Here is a 6875-nt window from a genome sequence, read left to right on the forward strand (position 1 = left end):
AGGGCCACCTCCTCCTGTGGAACGATTTGTCTTCAGAGGCTCCTAGGGCTCCTTGAGCCCTAGTCATCACGCATGTATCCATATCTTAACTATAGGACGCGCCTCTCATTCTCCTCGGGAAGTTACAGGCCATCATAGTAGAGCACATATCACTTTTTCGGCATGCGAGCTTGCGTCAGTAACAGTGCAAACACTGGGTGTGAATGGGCAACGTATCCATTCAGGCGCCAGGGCACTGAGGAAGTCTCTTCCAACTGATGATACAGGCTGACCTCGAATACGTCACGTCACTTGAGGGTCGGCGATGCCCATTTGCTACGAGTACCGTCGTTATGTCTTACTACATATATCTCAGCGTTGTGTTCCAGTGTCGAATGCCGGCGCCTTGTAGTGAGCGCCAACGATGATTAGACAACTTCTGCTTCGTTTTCTTTATATTGACGTGTTCAAAAGGGGATGAGTGGGTGCGTCACAACCACTATAGTGATTGTGTTAAATCACTATAAAGGTTGTAATAGTAACACACACCTGCCCTTATTTTGATTTATTTAGGAGGTAGCTAATTCCGTGACAGGACATCAGCAATCGTTTTATTTTCTTTTGATGTGGTGTATTTCCGAATTATACTCTAGCAGCATTAGAGCCCGCCCGGTTAGTGACTGGTTAGTGTATTTCTTTTGGTGCAAGTACATCAAGGGGTTTGTTTCTTTGTTTCCACGGAACTGAATGTCTTCTGATGTAGAGCATTAGCACTACAACGGGGTCTCCTACAGCACACATACGTTCCTTGGTGCCTATGTCATACCATTTCGCCATGTCTTTTTCACAGATTTCACAGATTGCTTTTGTTTATTCTTTTGTCCTAGCTAACCTGTCCTTAAATGCTTGGACATGCATCTCTAGGCTGTCTATTTATTCTACTGTAACATTTCCCGTGAGTTTCGTACAGTGTGTTCGTATATTGACGGAGGGTAATGCTTCGTCCCACTGTCGATCCGTAATAAGCTTTTCAGATCTCATTCTCCAAAGCTTTCAGCATTGTCTTGAATATATTGGATTGGAACACTTCCTAAGTCCAACTGCAACATTTTATTTCTCATACTCAGGGGAAATAATTCTGGTCTGTCGTGCAGCACCCGAGCTGTCATTCTTCGTAATGGAATAGCCTCTAGAAAGCGAGTGGCTGCACACATTATCGTCAACAGATTCCTTTCCCTTTCGTGTCCGTGGAATTGGACCACACAATCACCAATATTCTATCGAAGGGTTCCCAAAAGCTAGAATAGACATGAGTGGAGTTCTGGCAATAACTGGAGTAGGGTTTGCTGCTTTGCTAGTAGGGTGGGCATGTCCTGTAGCAGTATTGCTTCATGTCGATTGTCATATCGGGTCAATTATCCAAAGAAAGCACTAAGCCACTATATAGCACTTGCAAAGAATAGAATAAGTAACTAGAATATTATGGAGGAATATGTTGCTCGACCAGTTGAACGGTCGGGGATTGAACGCCGACCTGCAATAAAGAGACCGTTGCTCTACCGTCCAAGGCAAGTAGTTGGACATCATTCCTTCCCTTCGTCCTATCCTAAATCCTTATTCTCATCCCTTCCAAGTGAAATGGCTTAATCTTTAGAACAGCAGTAAAAATCTAAGTAACATTTTTGGCATAAAATGAGTAACATTTAGCTTACAATTGGAAAGGTAATATATATATTGGTAAAAAAAGGTGTGCATCATTGGAGCGGTGAAACAGATGTTGGCACAAATTACTTCACAATATTAGGGTAAGACAATTTGAATGAGAACTAATGTAAACTAGTCATATCATGAAGTATAATAAGTTATACACAACATTCTACACAATATCAGTAGGTTGTGGAGCTCTCCTGGATCAAATTCGCTCAAAACACACAGCTCATACAACATAGATCTGACATCAATAGGACTCAAATGCCTGTCAAGTAGACCTTATCTTTGTGATAGTAGTTCATTCATAATTCCAAATATATCCAACCGGGGGTCTCCCTGCTTCCTCTGCTGACTACTTGTTTTATTCTCGTTTTTAAGTTGTATTTCCTAACAATTAAGTTTATATTTCGGGAAATGTTAGTGGGTAATGACAAGCGAGTGCCTAAAAAAAGGTTGAGTTTGTTGGATTGGTGATTTCTTTCAGCCAAAAGGATATTATTCGTCTGTGAATTATTTCCTCAAGGGAAATAATTCACTGTCCTCGACGGTGCTGTGCCAACCACACGCCAGCTCTCTCGCTCTCCAATATTGCCTCTGCTGACATCTGAGGTTCATTAACAAAGTGTTCACGCCCCTGGCATCACTCTGGCTGTCATTCTAACCGGTACTCTAGATGGTTGATCTTGAGCCCTGCCGTACCAGCCCTTCTAACTGGCCAACCTCCACTGATATTATATCAAACATAATGTTTTCATAGGACACCTGCATCTGAAACCTTCAAGTGACTAGGCGACGGTACCTGTGATAGAGACGCTAACCTCCCAATACACAAGACGCTCTGGTGTCTTGGCAAGTCTTGTTTGTAAACATTACTTGCCACCATTTTCTTAAAAATAAGTGGGTACTCTCTCCTCCCATAGCTCATTATAAATCCTACTCACTAATTTCTTTTGAACACGACCCGCTAATCGGTTAATAACTTGGTTTCCAATTACTGCTGGTAAAGATTGTGAACAGAGGCGAACAGTTAAGGATTTGCGCTTACACAATCTTCCCTGGCCAGGACTCGAACCCAGACCAAATTCCTCGCAAGGAGCGGGGCGAGTGTTTTCCCTGCTCCACCAGGGACTTTTCTCTTCCGTGTACATTGCTCGTGTCTACTCATTCCTGTCATTGATACTAATTGTATAAATTTACCAGCGATCTTCACAATGTTTTACCAGAATTTTGTATTATAGTAAGAATTTAGTGCTCAACGCCAGTCATTATAGGGAGTCGGATTTATTAACAGCCGTTGTGGTACATTACTCTTATATAAAAAAATGACATTAAAATTAATAAATTTAATAAAATTTTCAATTTCTTCGTTCAAACATTGACCCTTCTTCATTCTTCTTTGGGTGTTCTAATCTTTGGCTTTCATTTAAGACCTCCCTTTTTAGCATCTTCAAAAAATTTACAGTACCTTTGTTAACTCAATCTCTCGTTCTTAAGGTGAAGAGTTAATAAGATTAGTATTGCTGTCCCTAAATGATTAAATAAGTAAAGAAGAACTTCTTCAGCACAGTAGTTGTAAAAAGTGAGAAATCTCCTTTCAATCTATTTATTTGTCTCTCTGTCTGTCTTCACTCTCTCTCACACTCCATAGCCATCCCAATAGCCGCATATATCTTCCATTGACGCTCAGCTTCTCCACTGGACGTAATATATACATAGGAATGATGCATGGGGGATGATGGGAGACGTGCGGGTAGGATTGCGGGACCTACATACAGACAGTCCTTCATTCTAATACAATCAGGTCTTGGGCAGGTTTTGCTATTGACTCTGTTGTGAATTGTTTCTGACTCAACTTTCTTTTGCATAAGCCAATTCCAACGATTTCCTGCACACGCGCACACACACACACACACACACACACACACACACACACACACACACACACACACACACACACACACACACACACACACAAACACACTGAGTAGATTATCTGGGGTTCATCTACTTATAAAGTTTTCATCTGTGACCTTTCGTCCTGTTTCTATTAACTTGAAACTATTTTTTCTTGTCCACATTGGCTATTCCTCTGAATAACTTATATGTCCGAATCACGTCTCCTCTGTTACTTCTCTCCTTCAGTGTTTGAAAATTCAGTTCTCTTAATCTTTCATCGCAGCTGAAGTTTCTAATTTTGAATATATGTTGCACGGTCCGACCTTCTGAATTGTTTTAATATTTTGCAAATTGTCTTGCATGCTGGCGCCACAATCCTGTATGTGTGTACTCACCTATTTGTACTCACCTATTTGTGCTTGCGGGGGTTGAGCTTTGGCTCTTTGGTCCCGCCTCTCAACTGTCAATCAACTGGTGTACAGATTCCTGAGCCTACTGGGCTCTATCATATCTACATTTAAAACTGTGTATGGAGTCAGCCTCCACCACATCACTACCTAGTGCATTCCATCCGTTAACTACTCTGACACTGAAAAAGTTCCTTCTAACGTCTCTGTGGCTCATGTGGGTACTCAGTTTCCACCTGTGTCCCCTTGTTCGCGTCCCACCAGTGTTGAATAGTTTATCCTTGTTTACCCGGTCGATTCCTCTGAGGATTTTGTAGGTTGTGATCATGTCTCCCCTTACTCTTCTGTCTTCCAGTGTCGTAAGGTGCATTTCCCGCAGCCTTTCCTCGTAACTCATGCCTCTTAGTTCTGGGACTAATCTAGTGGCATACCTTTGGACTTTTTCCAGCTTCGTCTTGTGCTTGACAAGCTTGTGCTTGTCTTGTGCTTGTCTTGTGCTGTGCTTGTCTTGTGCTTGACTTGTGCTTGACTTGTGTGTGTTTGTGTGTGTTTGTGTGTGTTTGTGTGTGTGTGTGTGTGTGTGTGTGTGTGTGTGTGTGTGTGTGTGTGTGTGTGTGTGTGTGTGTGTGTGTGTGTGTGTGTGTTATCTCAACTATTTGTTCTAACCTATTTGTGCCTGCAGAATCGAGCTCTAGCTCTTGGACCCTGCTTTTCTAGCTTTTGGTTGTCTAATGCAATGACTCCTGACCTATTTCCCTATCATACCTGCTTTTAAAGTTCTGAATGGAGTTGCTTTTAAAGTTATGAATAGAGTTTGCCTCTACAATGTATGTGTGTGGTGTTTGTCTCTAAAACAAACTTCTCATAGGAGCTACTCATAAAAGTTTATGACTATATCCAAGACTCATTTAGCACAATCCTTAATGAACCTATAAACAGAGAATCATTCTGATAATTATCAATTTGCTAATTTTGTTAATGTAGTGAATGACAAACCCATTCCTGAGACAAAGTCATTACTCTTCGATTGACTATCTAATTATTTTAGCGCTGTGGTTTATTAAAGCAAATACATATCGTTGCACAGACTATTAGTACCATGTTTTTAATAATGAAACTACTATTGCATTATCGGGGTGTATATTTCACGTCGTGTGCTCGGTAACAAACCTATTTGTTGAGGGTGTAAGTACCAGACATGTTCATTCGACAAGGAGCCGCCGCTTGGTGTGTAACGATGGCAAGTTACTCTTCACTTGTGATAAACGTTCGAGCGAGTGATAAGAGCCTAGGTTTCTGACAACAGTGTAACTAACCAATCTCACGTTAGAAGTTCCGTGCCCTAATTTCGTTTCCCCTTAGTTCTAGGACCAGTTAATGTTGAGTCGTCTACCTGAAGCGTAATAGCTAGTCCCCCATCTTCAATACAGAGTCTGCTCCCGCCTGCCCTTAATGCAGATTTTGTACCCATGTACAACTCTGTCCTCAGCTCAGACCTTGTTTATATGTACATTCCTGTCCTATGTACAGAGTTTGTATACAGATCCTGCCTGCGTGTGCTCTGAGGCTATTGACAGAAATTCACTAAATAACGCGACGCGACATTTGACATAGCGTAAATTGACCCATGTTCGTGTTACGCTAATTACGACGAGAAGGTCGGTGGTGTAAACACCGACATTCGCGGGGTCGTCGAGTGTCGTTCACCCTGAGATCAAAGTATCACATTCATTAATGTTGACTACACGATCCGATAACACTTGGTAATACAGGAATCCTAAAATTCATTTTCATCGCACGTCAGTAATGCAGATTTGATATGAGCGATCAAATAAGTTTCCCGAGGCAATTGCAATACAACAAAATCTGGTATAAATATTGGTTGCAAATTGATAAGCGCAGCTTGATCCGCTTTCAACATTCAGACGGTTAAAAGTCGAATTAAATTCAGCCTCAAATCGCAGAAGTTCGCGAACTGAGTGCTAGGTGAGCACCACTGTTGTGTACTCACCTAGTTGTGCTTGCAGGGGTTGAGCTTCGGCTTTTTGGTCCCGCCTCTCAACTGTCAATCAACTGGTGCACAGGTTCCTGAGCCTAATGGGCTCTATCGTATCTACATTTGAAACTGTGTATGGAGTCTGCCTCCACCACATCACTTTCCAAGAATTGAGTTCCAGGCTCGTTGACATCACCAGAGATCTAAAGGCTGCCGGTTTCTTGTTTCAGAGCCTCAGTGTAGCGATCCAGGGAGGAAACGCCTGTTGCGTCCTCGGTTCCTGTCCGGAAGCGGAGAAGCTCCAAGAGATCCATAACCTTTAAACACTCATTGTATTATCCAATGTACATGTTGTGACCTTTAAATACCAAATAAAGCACAACAAAACACAAAAGGAAGGGAGTGGTAGGATAAAAGAACATAGAAACTGTATTGGAGGGGACCTAAAAATCCCCTCTAATGCGTTATGTGTGCTTTTCTCCGAGGCTAAGGGTCCCCTTCTTCCAGCCAGAGGTGGTACTCGCTTCCATATTATAAAATTTATATATATATATATATATATATATATATATATATATATATATATATATATATATATATATATATATATATATATATATAATCTTCATAGACAATTGTCTAGGAAGAGCTGGATATTGAGCAAATCTAGTGACCGCGTCTTAGAATGCTGTATTGTACAGTAATAACTGGTGTTTACTAGCAAAAGAACTCACTGTGTTACATCCCTGTACACGCATGCAGCTCTTCCAGTGCAGAACATTTTATGTGCCCAAATGCAGCAATACTTTTGTTAACATCAATCACACTAGATCTGGTGTGAGTATAATTCTTAATCGACACCTGTATACCAGAGTTGTTGTTTTAGA

General features: G+C 41.4%; 1 long non-coding RNA gene across 1 annotated transcript in view; it reads left to right on the plus strand.

Moving 5' to 3' along the window:
- The window catches only part of LOC138373093 (uncharacterized), a 200128-nt gene extending 193654 nt beyond the window's left edge, over positions 1-6474 (plus strand). The window contains exon 5 of the long non-coding RNA XR_011231046.1: positions 6219-6474. This is a non-coding gene — a long non-coding RNA (uncharacterized lncRNA). The remainder of the gene's footprint in view (positions 1-6218) is intronic.
- The last annotated feature ends 401 nt before the right edge of the window (positions 6475-6875 follow it).

The sequence above is a fragment of the Procambarus clarkii genome, chromosome 41 (genome assembly GCF_040958095.1).
Source record: "Procambarus clarkii isolate CNS0578487 chromosome 41, FALCON_Pclarkii_2.0, whole genome shotgun sequence".
NCBI classification, from domain to species: Eukaryota; Metazoa; Arthropoda; class Malacostraca; order Decapoda; family Cambaridae; genus Procambarus; species Procambarus clarkii.